The 19,468-nt window shown below is 33.4% G+C and overlaps 1 long non-coding RNA gene across 1 annotated transcript in view; it reads right to left on the bottom strand.

Moving 5' to 3' along the window:
- Positions 1-218: 218 nt before the first annotated feature.
- Positions 219-19,468, bottom strand: part of LOC147584306 (uncharacterized) — a 204,907-nt gene continuing 185,657 nt past the window's right edge. Inside the window, exons 7-12 of the long non-coding RNA XR_015248218.1 lie at positions 12,129-12,203; positions 9,318-9,381; positions 8,424-8,490; positions 3,347-3,395; positions 2,286-2,409; positions 219-323 (exon numbers count right to left, since the gene is read on the bottom strand). This is a non-coding gene — a long non-coding RNA (uncharacterized LOC147584306). The remainder of the gene's footprint in view (positions 324-2,285; positions 2,410-3,346; positions 3,396-8,423; positions 8,491-9,317; positions 9,382-12,128; positions 12,204-19,468) is intronic.

The raw sequence follows: 19,468 nt of genomic DNA, 5'->3' as shown, positions 1-19,468 counted from the left end.
AATATTTTCCAAGATAGCTGCAAAAATTTACAACATCACCTCCTATGTTTAAATGTGCTAGCTTCATCACATTCTCATCAACATTACATACTACATAATTTTTAATACATTTGTAAAATAAGGTTTATATTCTAAGATTGTTTTGTTTTAATTTCTTTCACTATTACATGCATATTTAATTATATTATATGTTTGTGGTATGTTTTGTCAAGTCATACTCACACAAATATATTTGTTCTTTATTCATTATAAATATTAATTTTCTCATATTTGAGGTTACATATTGGATGACAGTTGTTTCTTTTATTTCATTCTTTTCCACTCTGCAAAAAAAAAAAAAAAAATTAAAGTTGTTATCTGAAGCTGCCAAAATAGGTGGAAACTAGTCTAAGTACTTTTGGGTCACTGTTTGTATGATTTAGTACATGGACTCATTTTAATCATATATCCCGATATATAATTAGGCAAGAAGCTGTGAGGACTCAATTCACACGTGAGATAATATCCGTGCCCAAGCCACAAAGAGTTGAAATGACTGAAATGTCAATTTACCTATGTCTAAATAACTTGTTTTTATGCACAGTGAGATTCCCATTAAATCCTTTTCCTAAAAGAAGTTAGATTTCGGCACAACAATTTCCTGCTGCTTTTTCATATGGCTCACTTTCCTCTATCATTATATTTGAAACTGCATCATTACTGTTGCAGAACATGAACTTATGATATGTGATGATGCTTTGAGGTAGAAGCACCGCAAATGAGAGTTGAAAGTCGTAATACTTCCTTATCCTTGTCTTCAGTTTGGGGATTGAATACATTCTTTCTCTTTTCCCCTCTGTTTGTGTGTGGCTATAAAAGACCTTTGTGGTTTTGGCTTGGATCTTTATTTTTTTCCCCAATATAACTGAAAATACTATATTTTCATTTCTATTTCATTTCCAAGGCTTCTCTGTGCTGTAAAAATTCAGGGTTAAATTTTAGGATGTATAAAGAACATTTTCATAGACAACAGAATGAAATAATATAAGTATTTTACATGACAAACAGTCAGCAATTTCTTCATAGCTTTCCTGAGAGGAAGGAGCATTTCCATAAAGGGAGAAATACTAGGGAAAATTTCAATAAAGGCCATATCAGAAAGTAAAATTGATATCTATAATAAATCACCTTCTGTACTCCAGTGCCAAACAATGTCTTGACTAGACCTAGAAGGATTATTACCAGAGTGCTTTGGTGTATAATAATTTTGGTACTTTTTCCTCTATATATAGCTCTAAAATCTTACTAGTATTTGAAGTTGCACTCCATATTTTTCCTTCTGTAAAAGATATTGCAGTCTGGGATTTTTAAAAGTCAAGTAAGGAAGATTTCATCTTCTTTGAATTTACAAAAATTGACCAAAAAATAACAATAAAATTATTAGCTATTTGGCATGAAAACAACTTTCATAGCAAGATTATATTTTTAAACTTCCATGTAACAGGTTAGTAGAAGTACAACTTTCTCATTTTACAGCTATTGGAACAGCTAACATATACTGAGTGGTTTCAAAGAAACATACTTATAATTAGCAATTAATACTACCTGGGTTTTTGTAACCTAATAAGGAGTGAAATCAGTTTTTATAAACTAAAGGAATTAAATTTAGACATATATGAAGGACATTTAGACTAGATTGTTATCAATTATAACATTATAATCTAAATCAATCTGGTAACAGATTATTCCACACTGCTATTACTAATATCATTTATAGATGTAAAAAAATGAAGCTTAAATAGACTAATTAATTTGGACAAGATCATAGGACTTGCAAGTGGCAGGTTAGAATTGAAATTCTGATCTATCTGACTCCAGGACTCAGGCCCTTTTGGCTGCTAATTTTGTACCCAAGACTTCATTTGTCTATGTAAATTCCTTCTATGATCACAAAGGTATTTTGTTCTTCATCTTTAACAATGTGTAACTAATCTTTTAGGTCATAGTACCCTTGCTATTTAACCAATGTAACAATAATAACAATGATATATCCACATAACTATTCATTAGAATCTGTGGTAAATGTTTTGAAGCAATTATTATTATTATTATTATTATTATTATTAGTTTGGTACTAAAAGCTGCCTTTTTGTTTACATTTTAAACAAAAGGTACCCAAGATTTAGAGAGGTGAAAGTCCCAGAACAATTTTACACAAGAGGAAATGTTAGAGCTGGGATGCAAATTTAGTTCAGGCTCTGCAAAGCCCAAGCAGGCCTTAACTACAGGGATATGGTTTTCCTCACCTTCTTCTCAGTTGCTTAGATGAGTCTCCTTTCTCAGTCTAATGATGTATGTTATCATTTCTGCAATCACAGTATATCCCGATACATGGCTTAAATTCTGTTTACAAGAGGCTATATTACAGGGCTGTAAAAAGTATGAGTCAGGTTAGAGGCAGGCAGACCTGGGGTCAAATTCCATCTTCCACGTTAGCTAAATATTCACTAAAGGTAGAATAATTGGCTTGCCTAATTTCTTCATTTGTAAAAGGAAATCATAATGGTAATTAAATTCTGGGTTTGATTATTAACTAAGATAATACATACAAAATTCAAGGATAGTGACTGCGGCCTAGTAAGATTTGTATTATGATGCTTTATTTCTTTTCACCCCACATTTACTTCTCACATGTGTCTCTCCCTCTTTTCCAAGGACAGCAACTTCCATTCCTTAATTCAGACAATTGGCCTTGAGACTAATACAATTATAATAACCTAAATATATATTGGGTTACTTTGACTACTCATATGGATACTGGACATATATGCTTCTTTTGGGAGTCAAACTAGTCTGTGTGTGTGTGTGTGTGTGTGTGTGTGTGTGTGCCTGTGTGTATATTCTTGTGCTTTGGGAGAATGTTGGCTGTTATATTAATTTTGTTTGAATATTAATTTAGTTTAACTGTCACAACAACTATCATTTACCAAGTGCTGATAAATTGCTAATCTCTGTGCTGAAAGTTTGTTCTTGGCTATTTGCTATTATTCTACATAAAACTTTGACAGGCAGGTACAATTATTATTCCCACTTTCTAGATGAAGAAATCTAAGCTTAGAAATGTTAAGTAATTCATCTAAGGTCTCATAGCTCTTAGGTAATAGATCCCAGATTCAAACTGAGACCCTCTAAGACTTTATTTTTACTACTACAAAATACACATGCTCATTTGTACATCATGGTCTATTTAATTTTAGATTCTACACTTAAGCTTTTAGCCTTCAAATATTCTGGCAGTGTAGCTAGTGAGAAAATAGAGTCCTCATTATCCTGAACATTTAGGGTAACACAGACAAGGCCACTTTACCTATGAGAAGCATCAGAGGTCTTTCAGGTATTTATCACCTTTTCCTGATCTAAAAGAGAAGAGGCTAATTAAATTAACCCCATTGCTTACCCTTGTCCAGTTTACTTGCTATAATTTAAAACTAGCCCATTTTGATATCAAGACAAGCCACAGCCAAATCCATTTTCAAATAGTATTTTCCCGTTTGGCTAATTTTAACTATCTGATTCAATGAGAAAATTAAATACGTAATGTTTCCTTCTTAGAGGTTGAAAATACAATTAATATAGATATGGGTAAGTAGGAATTATTAAAGACACCTTAATGTATTCTCTTCATCTATCACTTGATATTTGCATGGGTCAGATAAGTGCACTGATGTTGACATTTCCACATTTTTTTCCAATCTTACACACAGATTTCAGAAATTAAATTTATAATACTTGTATGGGAACTTCAATTGACATTAAAAAATTAATTCTCCAAGATGTTCTCTTTTTTTCAGGAGAGTTAGTAACTATTTTACCTTATTTAAATGGAAGTTACATGTCTGAAAGCATCACCAATATGAAGCAGAGTGAACTCCACTGATATTATAGGTCACCTACATAGACATTCAATTTTATGTGTGAAGGCTAAAGATGAGATAATTCATTCAAAGATGTATATTTGGAAAAGGGCCCGAGTGAGATGTCTACAAATTAAACATTTGGCAAAATTCCTTAGATAAATGGAAAAGGTCATTTTGAAAATTTTGTTTGGTGGATTTTAACAGCTGCACTATAAACTGTAATTGCAATTTAAACAACCTCTGATGCCACTCCAGAAAGATCTTAACCTTCTCAACCTGTCACCCCTCAATGCTTGCAAGTAAGACACAAATATAATTTTATGAGCTGCTGGAGAAATTTCCCAATTATTACTTGACTCCACAGTTATTGTTACATGTAACTGACACAAAAGTTAAACATGATCCATGATTCTGTGAAGAAAAAAACATAATACTTGAGTATGTAATTCCAAATGTATTCATAGAAGAGTCAGAAAATAAACATATTTGATCATTAAAAAAATAATCATTTCAGACTGATTCTGTATGGGTGGTTTGTTTGTTTATTTTTATATTTACATCCAAATTAGTTAGCATATAGTGAAACAATGATTTCAGGAGTAGATTCCTTAATGCCCCTTACCCATTTAGCCCATCTCCCCCTCCCACAACCCTTCCAACAACCCTCAGTTTGTTCTCCATATTTATGAGTCTCTTCTGTTTTGTCCCCCTCCCTATTTTTATATTATTTTTGTTTCCCCTCCCTAATGTTCATGTTTTGTCTCTTAAAGTCCCCATTTGAGTGAAGTCATATGATTTTTGTCTTTATCTGACTGACTAATTTCACTTAGCATAATACCCTCTAGTTCCATCCACATAGGTGCAAATGGCAAGATTTCATTCTTTTTGATTGCCGAGTAATACTCCATTGTATATATACACCACATTTTCTTTATCCATTCACCCACCGATGGACACAGAAAACACAAATAATCCAGTGAAGAAATGGGCAAAAGACATGAATAGACACTTCTCTGAGGAAGACATACAGATGGCCAACTGACAGATGAAAAAATGCTCAACATCACTCATCATCCGGGAAATACAAATCAAAACCACAATGAGATACCACCTCACACCTGTCAGAATGGCTAACATTAACAACTCAGGCAACAACAGATGTTGGCAAGGATGTGAAGAAAGAGGATCTTTTTTGCATTGTTGGTGACAATGCAAGCTGGTGCAGCCACTCTGGAAAACAGTATGGAGGTTCCTCAAAAAACTAAAAAGAGAACTACCCTACGACCCAGCAATTACACTACTAGGCATTTATCCACGGGATACAGGTATGTTGTTTCAAAGGGACACATAAACCCCCATGTTTATAGCAGCACTATCAACAATGGTTGTTTTTTTTTTTTTATTTTTTAATATTTATTTATTTTTAAGAATGAGAGAGGCAGAGCGTGAGCAGGGGAGGGCAGAGAGAGAAGGAGACATAGAATCCAAAGCAGGTTCCAGGCTATGAGCTGTCAGCATGGAGCCCAACGTGGGGCTCGAACTCCTGGAATGTGAGATCATGACCTGAGCCAAATTCAGACGCCTAACCGACTGAGCCACCCAGGTACCCCTATGGTTGGTGTTAAATACACTGAAGATGGCAGTGTATATTTTCAGGATCGATTTAGCCTACCTGAAAATATTATATATTTCAACAATTTTATAGCAAGGTTATAACTTTTGGTAAAATAAGGTTTATAATATTATATTCATTTTTCATTGGGAAATTCAGACACATTCTTTTGGAAAGAACTTAGTAAATCACATTCAAAACTATGAAAGCCATAATAAATAAAAATGATGAAGGGTGATTTTTAAAATATAGCACTAATGACATTTAAAATGTGTCAAAAGAAAATCATAGAAATAACAAATCTTTAAACAGCTATTGGATTACTCAGTGGGATAGGAGGATGTAGAAGTACTAGGTCCTTATACCCTTATTTCACAATTTGGCTAATTTCAAATTTTTAAGTATCGTAATAATTTATACCATTATGGTCTCTTTTCTCCTATTCATTTCATGAAGTTATTTTCTCTTTCAAAAAACCTTGGTCATCAACAGATACCAGAGTGTGTGCCTACTGAAAAGATTTTTTTCAAAAGAAAAATAGTGTGGCAACACTTTCCACACTGAGTTTTCTGCTAATTTGAGGTATGTTCCATCTGCATTACTCTAGATAATTAGTGTGGAGCCTTGTGCTAAAACTCTTTCAGAAAATAACAAATACAAATGAATACCAAGGAAATTCAGCAAAAATTTTTCTCTGTCATTAAGAAATAAATCATAACAAATCAACCTGTTATAAAACAAGAGTTTTTTGAGTCAGATATTAACACCTAATAAAAGTTGTCTTTTTCAGTGATTTAGATTTTTAAATGAATACTGCATATAATGAATCGAATGTTCAAAGAAATAGTGTTCTCTTCTAATTTGAAATTTCTAACATAAAAAATTAAACAGTGCCATGTATATTTCCTTATCTTTCATTTATCCTTGCCTTGTAATGTTTTCCTTAGATTGGCATAAACAAATCAATGACATTTTAGAGAAGACACTGAAAATCTCTACTGTATTATTATACACATTCAATAGTTATTTTTTTATTTCTTTTCAATGTTTATTCATTTTTGAGAGAGAGAGTGTGAGCGGGGGAGAGGCAGAGAGAGAGGGAGACCCAGCATCTGAAGTAGGCTCCAGGCTCTGCACTGTCAGCACAGAGCCGGATGCGTGGCTGGAACTCCAGAACCGTGAGATCATGACCTGAGCCAATGTCAGATGCTTACCTGACTGAGCCACCCAGGCGTCCCTCATTATTTATTAATTTATAAATAAACTTAAAAAAAAAAAAAACCTAACATTTACCTTGAACTTTAGTGTTTTTATGTGCTTTCACATAAATTGTTACTTCATTTACATTATAATGGTAGTTTCACTAGTGATTCTTACCTTTAACATATGGGGAAACTAAGGCTCAAACATTTTAAGGAAATTTTCAATACTCAATATTCAATATTAGTGAAACAAATTTAGAACTCAAATCTTGATCACTGAACCTCATATATTGGTCTGTTTTATCATGCTGCTGAAGGGTGTTAGTATATGTCACTCCAAAATATGCCACTTTGGTATGAAGGTTATTTTGATCTAAAGGCACTTGCAAAACAGCAAGTACAAAACACTGGGCCTCCTCTTTCCTTCCTGAAGGCAGGAGAGGAAACTTCCACATGAAAGATGTCCTCTCTTTAACAGAGAAGAAGAATGTCCTAAGAGATGGGGAGCCCAGGCTGAGAAAATTCTGTACAGATATTGTTAAAAAAACGACTTTTATCTTTCTTTAGTGTCGCCATATATTTTGGTTAATTTTCCACAATTGCTTCTCTTTGTTCAGCTTAGTATATAAGCACTTAGGTTTTGCCACTTCTTTGAACTTTCACTTCCTTAATGAAGACTCCTGTGTCCTGTAAAATCTATATTAAATAAATTTGTATGATTTTCGTTTGTTAGTCTTTTGTTACAGAGCCCCAGCTGAGACCTAACATGGGTAGAGGAAAGATTTTTTTTCTCCCCTATACCACTCAAGACATTTTTAAGAAAACATTAATTATTTTCCCTGATTAGATCTCTATAGAAAACCAATAAAATTATAAATGGAGTTTAAACTGAACCAGAAATAGTTTTGTATATGGAAGAAGAATTTGGATAATTAAAGTTAATAAATTATGACAGGCAAAAATAAACACAAGCATATGCAATTAAACTAGTGCCACTGAGGACCATATCAGCTATCTGACAGAAATCGCATATGCATGTTATTTATGTAGATGGATAAAATGACAGCACAACATAAGAACTGTGTCACTCTAATCTCAAGTCTCATGAATACAATTATTCCTTAAAGGAAGAAATTATTTTAGTTTACGAAAGGATGAAAAAAATGACCCACAGAAAGATAGAGAAAGAAAACCAAATATTCTTCCCAAGTCAAAATTCTCAGCTTGTGTAGGGACTTTAGTTTAATAGCAGTGCCTACTCTCTGGTGCACTCTGAAGGGATGAGCCAAACCATTAGAGATGTTACATTTTTGACATTTCATTAACCATAGATCTTTCTTTTATTTTCAATAGAGCCAAGTTAAAGTTGCAGATCCCATGGCACAGGTGCCCTAGTCAAGTATCTCCTTTGTCAATAACACAACTTCTAATTAGATGTGGTCTAGCAACTTCGTATGAGATATGGAGATTAAACCATGTATTTTTTAACCAAATTAGGTAAACATCAAAGGTTTTTGAAATTCATTTCAAGACAAGAGATTAGCTTCTTCAGCCTCTCCCTGCCTATTACAGCTTCATGGGAGGCTTACCTGGTAGTACCATGGAATGTTCCTATAACTCAAAGTTCTATAAGCTTTTAGATAATCAGTGAGATGTGTTGACTTCATTCAGAGCTCCATAGGGTATACAACTATATATATTTTTAATACTTACCAGTGAGTGTGCAAAACAGGGCCCTTAGACACTAAGAGCCTGCCTGGGCCACTTCCAATTATTTAGGCTCCCGGGTAATTTGAAAGAAAACGAAGTGTAACCATAGTCACAAAAAAATGTTAATATTTTACATTTGACTAGCTCAACCATAAAACACACAAAATACAATGACTTAAATGTAACAACATTACATTAAAGGTTCTTTTTTGAATGTGAAATTTAGGCCAAATGTACTTTTTGGTTTCTCCATAAAATTAGCCTTGATATAACAGTCTTAACCTCGTCAGGGGTGTGGAAAAACCAGTTTGAGTTTAAAACTTTTGGAAAAACCAAACCGTAGTTTCTCAAATAAACAGTTTTAAAAGAATACTCAATTAAATATAGGTATTATAGTTAACAGTAGAGTGTGTGTGTGGGGGGGGTAAATATTGGCTCTGTTATTTGTTAGCTGTATAAACTTATGTTTTGTTTCCTCTTTTGTATAACGCGAATAATAATATTACTTATTTTATGGGGTTGTTGTAAGGACTAAATGATTTACTATTTATGAAGTGCTTCAGAGAATTCCTTGGCACATATGCATATATATTTCTTGTTAAATAAATAACAAAAAAAGCATTGTATATTATGTTAGTCAACTTCTGTAACAAACACCCCCCAAATCTCAGTGGTTCAAATTAATAGAATTTTGTTTATAACAATATCATGTGAGTTTGGAGGCTCCACAGAAAAATCATACTCAAGGGAGTCAAATAGCATAATAGTTCACTTCTGTGGTTCTCTCATCCCGGTGTGCCTCTCAGGTATCCTCTGCATTCAGCTGGTTGACACACATATGAAGAGAGTATATGGAGGCTTACTTAGTGTGTTTTACGAGAGGTATGCAATTTCTACTCACACTAGACCTCAGTGGCATGGCTCTGTCCAAGTGGAAGAAGGCTGAGAACTGGTAGTCTTTCTGTAAACACAGGACAAGGAAACATGGTTGATTTATGTCTGATGAACCAGGAACATAAATAATAAATGTCACATAAAGATTTTATCCAAAAGAGTTTGAAAAAACTCAGCCCCATGGTACTCAAAGTTTATAAAGAATCTCAAATGAATTTTTGCCTTCCACATTCTTTTTCATTCCAATAAAGATGCAGGAGTCAGTCTTATAAAGATGGGGAGTAAGATTGGCAATTAGGTATCTTTTAAATCAATTGGAAATTATTGTTAGTTTGACCATGTAAATACAATAGCTCTAGTGTATTTATGAAGTCTTTTCTTTTGGACAGATCTAGTTCCTTTCCCTCCCCCCACCTATTTTTGGTTTGTTTGTTTTTTATGACCCTAAAAACCAATTTCTCTAAATATTTTATCTCTATTTTAGAGATAAAATAGCTGATTTTATCTCTAAATATTTCTGAAAGGCATCCGTTTCCCTCCATCTCTTTGGGATAACTTGAGATCAAATTATCATTTTTTCTTGCCTGGACTATCACATTGACTTCTGAACTGCTCTCACAGTATCTACCTTTGCTTCCTTCCAATTTATTCACTGCAGCCATTTGGTTTTATCTCCTAAATCTTTTTATAACCAGCCCATGTATTTAAGTCTGTTCCACAAAATTCTAATGTAACTGACCCATGTTTCCTTTGTGTCACTCTTTATCTGATCTCTACCACACCAGTCATCCTTCAGTTCCAGGACATATTGGAATGCCTGCTGCCCCAGAGCTCCAGCAAATGCTATTCCTTATGTCCACAAGTTTCCTTCTCCATGCATTGGCTACTGAATTCCTAGTTATATATGAAATATCTGAGATAGTTCTTCAAAGAAGCAGTGACCACCTAGACTATATATCTTTGTTTACTTTTACACTGCACTCTTAGTTCTCAGTCACAGCACTTTTTTTTTTGTAATTGTAACTAAATAATAAATGCTGCCATTAGATATATAATCTCTGTGCCCTTACTAAAATGTTACCCACAGAAGAGTGTGTTGATCAGAACATTATCTCTAGCACCTGGCAGTATGTATTACAAAGAAATATTTTGTATTATAAAGAATAGGTATGTATGTATAAATGTGGCTCATTTCAATTCCACATCACCAGATAACTTCATTCATTTCCCAATTTACATTTCATGTCTTATAATATACCAAGGATTATGCTACATGTTATAGATTCAAATTTGAATAATACTCTGGTCTTCACGTTGCTGATAACACAGTGTGGGGACAATAAAGAGTGGAAATAATTAAAGGCAATAAGCAATACGTGGCTACAAAGTTAAGGAAGAAGCAAATGAATATACATATATATTTTAATGAGAGGATTTTCAGGAAGAGTAATATTTTGGTAATTTTCATTCTGCTTGTCATTGAAGATCTTGATTATCTATCAATTTGGGGAGGACAGGTGCCTGCACAAAGACCTGTGAACTTAAATTCCAAAGCCATCATTGATTTATGAAATCAGTCTCCTTCTGAGAAAAAGAGAATTCTATCTTGTTGGAGACATTACTGATTGAAAGGAAGAGAAACAAACTGACTAAAAGAGGTTCATTTTAGAGGTACGAAGAGGTACCGTGGAATCCAGAGCAATAGCTGGAGGTAGCTAGTAAATATAATGATGAAAATGTTTTTTGAACCCTTGCTTTATTCATGCATTGAGGTAAGTGCCACACAAATATCTCAAATTAACTAGGTTTCAACAAAAGTGACAATCAAAAAAATTCTGAAGAAAGACTACTCTCAACTGCAATTTTCCCTATTTGTCTTCATGAGCTCCTCTACCTTCTTGTTCTTGTATCTAAATCTTTTAACTGGAAAACACTTGTCCAATGATTTTCTTCATTTTTTGATAATTTACCATGACTGACTCCTCATTGTGAATTTCATAGCTCAACAATCTTACATTCCCAACTTTATATACTAAACAAGACACAAAAAATCTTTATATTAATATATTAAGTCCATTAATTTTATGCATTCATTCTTTTAATTTTCTTTTATTTATGCTTTACCTAGTATATCCTATGTACTAGGTATTGACTAGAAATATGACAGAGAAAAATACTGTTTAATGTCTGTGACCCAGGTAACTCTCCAGTTGCCAGCACCATTCAATGTAGACCCTAATTGAAAAGAAAAAACAAAAAACAAAAAACAAAAACGTTTCATATACAAAACAAACATTTGAAACAGAAGAACTTACCCAGAGGTAACATAGTCAAGAAGAAAAAGGGAATCACTAAAGTAAATATAGTAATGATCTATGGAGTTATTTTGAGGGGATAACACATACGTTAAAAAATGTGAGACACTCTCCACTTTTGTATTAAAGGAAATCATATAAGCTGGAAATCCTTTAGCTATAAAGCCACAGGAAAATTTCCTGAAAATACTGAAAACACACTCACATAGTACAGCTGACCTGTCAGGGGACTAAGGAAAATCCATCGGTTTTCTGCACGAGACGGAAAACTGAAAATCCAAGGGACGAAGCACAGGCTGAAGCTTTCATGGTGGTGGTGGTGGTGAAGTACAGGTGTATGGGAAGGGAAGGGGTGGTTGCCTATCTCTTTAAATAAAGGGACTTTTTACCTCTAACTTTTTATTTTGATGTAAGTTCAGAATCACAGAAAAGTTGTAAGAGTAGTACACAGAATTCCCATATATTCTTTCAGATTCCAAAAATGTTGAAATCTACTTACATATACTTTTTAATTTCTTCAACCACTGTCTTTCTCTTTGCATCCATTAGAGAGGTATCATGTGAGGATTATTTACTGAAATTAAATGAAAAAGTAATGAACCAATTGTTAAACTAATTTTATTATTTTTTTTAATTTTTTTTAAAAATTTTTTTTTCACGTTTATTTATTTTTGAGACAGACACAGAGCATGAACGGGGGAGGGGCAGAGAGAGAGGGAGACACAGAAACGGAAGCAGGCTCCAGGCTCTGAGCCATCAGCCCAGAGCCCGACGCGGGGCTCGAACTCACGAACCGCGAGATCGTGACCTGAGCTGAAGTCGGACACCCAACCGACTGAGCCACCCAGGCGCCCCTAAACTAATTTTAAAAAGCTAGGATAATACAACTAAAAAAAGATGAAGGAGAAATTAGCATGTTCCCTAAATTCAGATATGAATATTATGTACATAGAACCCTCAATTACTTTATCTAAAATTCTCTACTGATAAGACATACATTTTGAACGAAGAGATTGTCACTATGGAACTCAGTAGCCAAACCTTTAAACTCCTGGATGTTTGATAATACAGAGAGTTGCTCCATCTCAGAACTGTGAGAAACAATTTCATCATAAATTACAGTTTTATGTATCCGGGTGATTGTTAACCAAACGTAGTTGTTTTAGTTTGTGCATACCTACACAGCCAATTCTAACATCTTTGGGGTACAATAAGAGTAAAATGCATTCACTAATGTAATAGAAAGGAATATGCTTTCTATTTAATTATTAACTTAGGAAAAATGATTGAGAACACAAGAAATCCCTGCTCACATTTTACACTTGATTTCATTATCATCAATACCTCTGAGTCTGAGATCATTTATCGGCTTATAAACATCTCTTGAAACCTATTCTGTGCAAAATATGTTTTCTGAAATTGTTCTCTACCATTAGTGGCTTCTTATACAGAATACATGCTGTCAAAATTCCCTTTAAAAAGTGTCTCTGTAAACACACAGATTAGTTTAACAACTACAGCTATTTGCTTATCTTTACTCATCTTCTGCATACGAATACACTTCTGTTTTCTATTATTGTTTACTTACAACTGAAACTTAATTATTTTAAAGTCTTATTGATTCACTGGGTACTCACAAACTAAGTTATCTAAAGATTTCTAGATACCATTTTATGCTACTTTATATTCATAATTTGACTTCTGCTTATGTGATGAGTCTAAAAATAATTGAAAATATGTTTCTAATGCTAATATTCTACTTAAAAGAAACCCAAGACAATAAAGTAATAGTTTAGAAAGATAGTTCTAAGAGCAACATTTCCATGTTTGTTGGAGCTGGCTCTATGCTGGTAATGCTGATAAAAATGTGCAATTAATTATTCAAATGGTTTCCAAACCTGAGTTTAAATTATGCAAGTAGATTTCAATAAAATTTGCATCATTAGAAAAACATTCAAAAATATTCATTCACCTCATTTTACCTAGAAATACACTACCTGAATTTCAACTTGATGCTAAAACTGCAGTTAGGCCTGTAAAGTCTACAAGACACATATCTGCAATTTTTGTGGACTAAATTTTGTCTGAAGAGCAGATAGATACCAATTATTTTTTGGCTACACAAGGCAGAATATCTGCAGATATCCTTCAGTGAAACAGAATATCCTAGCTTGAATGAAACATTTCTAAGCGCTGAATCAGCAGAAATTTATGCCAGTCCATAGCTTAGTGCTGGGGGAACTTCTACCTGCAGCCCAATGACCACATGATGACCCTAACGGACCTTATGGGACTAGGGAAAGCTAAGCCCCAGGGCATCCATTAGTTCAGCTAAAACTTTAACGTGAAGAGAATGGAATTACCTCACACTCCAATTTAAAAATCAAACAAACAAATAAACAAAAAAACAGCTGTAATCTAAATTTGTGAGAGGAGCTTGAGGAAACTGAGAAGAGAAGACAGTCACTGAAGAAAGCAGAGGTGCTAGAAAAGAGGGGTAGAGATGGATTCCTGAGTCGGATGGGCAAGGACATTCACCTGGTATTCCTGACTTTGTTCCTCTGGAAGAGCAAGCACTGTTATCGTTTGTTTCTTAGATTCTATGAGATCTTGCTGACCTTAAAATAACACTTCTCTGTATTTTTACTCTATTTTTCATCTATTCTGAAACTTGAATGAGTCTGTTTATTAAAACCAAGATAACAGTGGATAGGCTGAGAGATTCAAATCAGAAAAGACAGGAGACCTATGGTAAAGTCATTGGACTTACTGAGTACATAACTTTTTTATTAAATAGAGCCTAATTTCCCATCACATATGTCCAAATTATGCTAGACTAAGAAACATTAACGTAAAGCAGCTAGAGGGCATCCCATAGGCAAAGTGATTGTAGGAGTGATTTGCAAATGTTATTTATTTATTTATTTATTTATTTATTTATTTATTTATTTATTTTATTTATTAATTCATTTTGGTAGATGTGTACTATCTCAGAAATATTCAGTAAATACTGTTTTCGTTAACATATTGATGATGCTGATAATTACATATTTTCTGCATTTGGTTAATTTATCAAGGCAGGATACTAATGAGGTTATACTTACAGATCGTATAGTTAGCTCAGTTCCATTTAAGTGACCACAGATTGACTTCTCACCTCAATAAGTCACCACTGTTGTGTATCATTAACTGCAATGAGGACTAAATTAAAGTGTGAGATTGCATCTGCAAAATGATGACTACTTTAGAAAAATAATTCAAACCTTGTGCTTTATTTATTATGGGTCACTAGCTTCATCTTTGTGTATGAAAACTAGGATAGTTTATATCTTTCATGATGAGACAGAAAAAAGCAGGCCTTTTTTACATTTTTTTGTCCCTGTGCATTTTCATATAGAAGACTCTTTTTAAAAATATCTTGAAACATAAATTAATCCTTGCTTAAAGTTTGGAAGACTAATTTCTATTTTTTAACAATTACATCAGCCATTTTAATTGTTTTGATTGTCTGATCTAGCTTTTCCATATAATTGCTCTAAGAAGAGACACTAACAATTAAAGTTGCTCATGCAATTAGAATAATTATCTTACTGTTCTAAACTTACAGTAGATCCAGTGGAATTATTAATGGCAGCAGTCAAATATTATGTAAGTAAATTAGATTTTTTTTACCTCCACTGATTTGATTTGTATTAACTTTTTATATTAAAGAGAAGGGAAGTCTGAGAAAAGAGCAGAAATTACAATGAATTATAGAGTAAGAATTTAGTAAACGAAAAGCTTCCAGAAAACTCTAAGTCCTGTATTCTTCAAAGATAAAAATGTAATGGGTAGCCCAGGTGGCTCAGCTGGTTAAGCATCCAACTCTTGGTTTGGCTCAGGTCATGATCTCCCAGTTTTGTAGGTTCAAGCCCCCTCGCTGGGCTCTGTAATGACAGTGGGGAGCTGCTTGGGATTCTCTGTCTCCTGAGAGTCCAGAAGGTCTGTTCCTCTCCCACTCGCGCTGTCTCTGTCTCTCTCAAAATAAATAAATAAACTTAAAAAAAAGATAAAGCTTTAAACAAATAAAAATTTAATGAACTTCTAATCTCAGGACAATTTCTGAATTACTCATATAAAAGTTGTAGGTGGTTCACCAGGGCTTTATTTAAAGTTGGTCTTGAAAGACTTCAGATTATAACTCTGGGTCAATTTGAATAATGGTAAATATTTATTTTATGGACCAAATAGTATTCTGTAAGAATTTATAGCAAAGTTTCTCAAACTTTCTCAGTTTATGGGGGGAGGTGTCTCAGTATTTCTTTTTCACAATACCCCTAGGGAAAAAAATAGTTCTATTTATTAAAAAGTTAGGTGCAAACAATTTAATAAGCTTTTACATTCTAATAATATCATCCTTAATAAGCATGTGTATCCTTAATATATCACATTATTGTCTTTAAGAAGCATTTATATCTTAATTCCATTTGAAAAATAATGCAGATAAAATAGAAAACAAAACAAAACAAAACATTGTATTCCTAAATAACCTCTATCACAGATGGGACGTCTGCACCTTTCTACACACACACACACACACACACACACACACACACAAATGAATAAATGGTAAGTAGGTGAAATTCTTGAGTGTTTACCAGATGCTAATTAAGTGAATTAATTCTCCTTGCTACATCTTGAGTTTAAAAAGGAACCGAAATTGTATTATTGCATTAGTCTCTACTTTTTTAAATGTAAAGAGGAAGTTTACATTGTAAATGTAAAGAGGAATGTGGGCAACACATTAAATCAACTATGCTTACACTACCAAATTCCCATAGCTAAGTGCATGTTTTGACCCAGCACTCATTAAATACCTTATTACTGGATCTGAATGACAAGCTCCAGGGAATCTCAAACTTAATACAATTCTTCCCAATCCCACTCTGTAAACTAATGCAACTTCAATTCTGAGATTCATTTTACGAATGGATTTTGTACCTCAGAGAATATTTCTCTTTCTTTAAACCTACTATGTTGTAAGAAAGATGCATAAGTGTACATACACATAATATAGTTTTATGTTTGATTTGACTATAATAGAATATTATAATCACAATAAACCATTTTTGTGATCAAATACAAGGTAAATCCCTACAGATTATTAAATAAAGATTTTTTTCAGGATCTTATACTGGTACACAAAATGTATATATGTAGATATATTATTTGATATACATTGGATTATCTTATACATGTTGTTCGATTTTTCCCTGGCTGGCACAGGGTTGTCAGATTTAGCACAATTTAAAAAAGTAAATATAGGATTTCAGAAAAACAAAAATACAGTTTTGGTATTCTTATGTCCCAAATATTAGATGTTGCATAATTATACTAAAATATTATTCCTTGTTTATCTGAAATTCCAACTTAACTGGGTGTCTTATATTTTATGTGCAACCCTGGTAGGCAGTTTTTTTTAATTTTCTTTTTTTTCTTTCTGTCTGCCTCTAGCTTCCTTGCCCCATCCCTTTATCCATTACTCCACTGTCCTAAACAAGACAACCTATGTCACAATATAAAAAGTAAATCCTTTGAATATTTATTAATTAATTAATTAATTAATTTATTTATTTATTTATCTATCTCTGTATCAGTTTTTATAACAACAATAGCCGTTACTGAGTGCTTACTTTATAAGGCACTTTTTAAAAGTTTATGTATTTTGAGACACAGAGAGAGAACATGAGCAGGGGAGGGGCAGAGAGAGATGGAAAGAGAGTCCCAAGCAGGCTCCACGCTGTTAGCACAGAGTCCAACGTGAAGCTGGTATCCAAGAACCGTGTGAGAACATGACCTGAGCCGAAATGAAGAGTCAGACACTTAACTGACTGAGCCACCCAGGAGGCCCTAAAATGCAAGGCACTTTTAGGTATGTTACTTACGTGTTCAGTTAATTCCCAGAAAAGCAAACCCTGTAAGTACTTCTAATAGCCTCATTTTACAGATTTAGAAAATGAGGCTACAAAGGTTAAGCAACATGACTGAAGTGGTGCAACTAGGAAATCACATACCAAAACTTGGATTTAGACCCTGGGATAGTGACTTCACATTTTAACCACATATTGTGTTTTATACATACATTTATATACCTGTGTTTTACAAATATTAAACCGAGAGGTCACCTAGGAAATGCTGAGATCGGAAACTCTGGCTGCCCAAATCCAAAAAGTTCAGATAATTCAATTTTCATAAGCCCACTCTTGCATTATAGCTAAAATGGTATTGTAAAATATAGCAAATTAGCATTATAATAAAGTTTGTTTCAAAACTTTGTGTGGCATAAATTATGACTATTGAACCATTTGATTTTTTCAAATCTTATTTCTCTATTTTTCTGTCTACATTTTTCTCTTTCATGTACATATGAAAAGGAAGAGATATTACAGATTTTACATATTTGTTTATTATAAAAGTATAGATATAAATGTAGAAAATATCTATTAATATTTTTACCAAGCATGTATGCTTAATCTTAAGTTTTTTGGTTTTTGTTTTCTTTTTAGTTTGTATGCCGGTGTAGGTTTTCTAAACAAGAACTATGCACTTACATGTCAAGTCAGTTTGAAACACATAGTAACCATGGTTATCTGAGTCCCAAACTACCACATTCCAATGTTAGTGAGCCAGGCTTGAAAGCAGAGAAGATCTTATGGCTTTTCTTTTATATCTGAACTATAACATGTTTTCAAAACACTGGGGTAATAAATTCTGCACTGTTTAGACAGAAAAAAATGTTTCTAAGTTAATTGCCCTCTACCAAAATTTGAGAAAAAAAATTGAAAAAATTTATCCATCCACTATCTAGTATTTTCAAATTGTGGTTTTCTATACTAACACATTTGTGATTTAATTCTACATGAATAAGAGCACAGATGTGAATGCCATGTATACTTTCTTCAAGAACAGGCAAAGCCAATACTTAATAATAGCACTGAATAGGTTACATGAAACCTATACAGAGCTGTGCTGACAAAAATAAAAAAAATATTTGATTATTAGAAAAAGTATCAGTGTATGTTTTTAAAAAATATTTTAAGTGTCTAGTAATCTTAGAGACAAAGACCTTCAAATCCTGATGAATATGTTGATACAAAGAGTGATCATTATTATGAGACATTTTAGGGAGCATTATGGAGATACTACTGCTAATGAATAATAAATAATAAAATGAATTGTAATAACATAAATAATTATGTCAATAATATGTATTGAATGATTCCTATGGGTCAAGGATCTTTTAAGGGTGATAGATATATCACCATATTTATTTAACCATCACATGGTCATATTGGGATGGACAGTGTCTTAGTCCGTTGAGTCTGCTATAGTCACACACCACAGATTGGGCGGCTTACAAAGAGCAGACATTTATTGCTCACAGTTCTGCCAGCTGCAAGTCTGAAATTAGGGTGCCAGCATGTCAAGTAAGGGCCCTGTTCCAGGTCACAGACTTCTAGTTGGTTCTCACATGGTGAAGGGTTTAAGGATCTCTTGAGAGCCTCTTTTATATGAGTACTTACCTATTCAGGAGAGCTCCACTCTCATGCTTTAATCACCTCTCAAAGGCTCTACCTATTAATACCATCACCTTTTATACTTAGGACTTTAACATATGAATATTGAGGGGACACAAACACTCAGACCATAGCAGGTACCATTTTTGTCCATTTTCGAGTAAGTTAAGGCACAGAAAGATTAAACTAGAGGTACAGCATTACCAGATCCTATGTGTTGTTTAAACATCAGTGGGCTTCCTACAGAGTCTGGCCTCTTAAAAGATATCTGTGAAAGTTTCTC

This window comes from Puma concolor, chromosome A1, assembly GCF_028749965.1.
Source record: "Puma concolor isolate L17-30 chromosome A1, mPumCon1.1.hap2, whole genome shotgun sequence".
Classification (NCBI taxonomy): Eukaryota; Metazoa; Chordata; class Mammalia; order Carnivora; family Felidae; genus Puma; species Puma concolor.
This window is presented reverse-complemented; position numbering and strand designations above follow the sequence as displayed.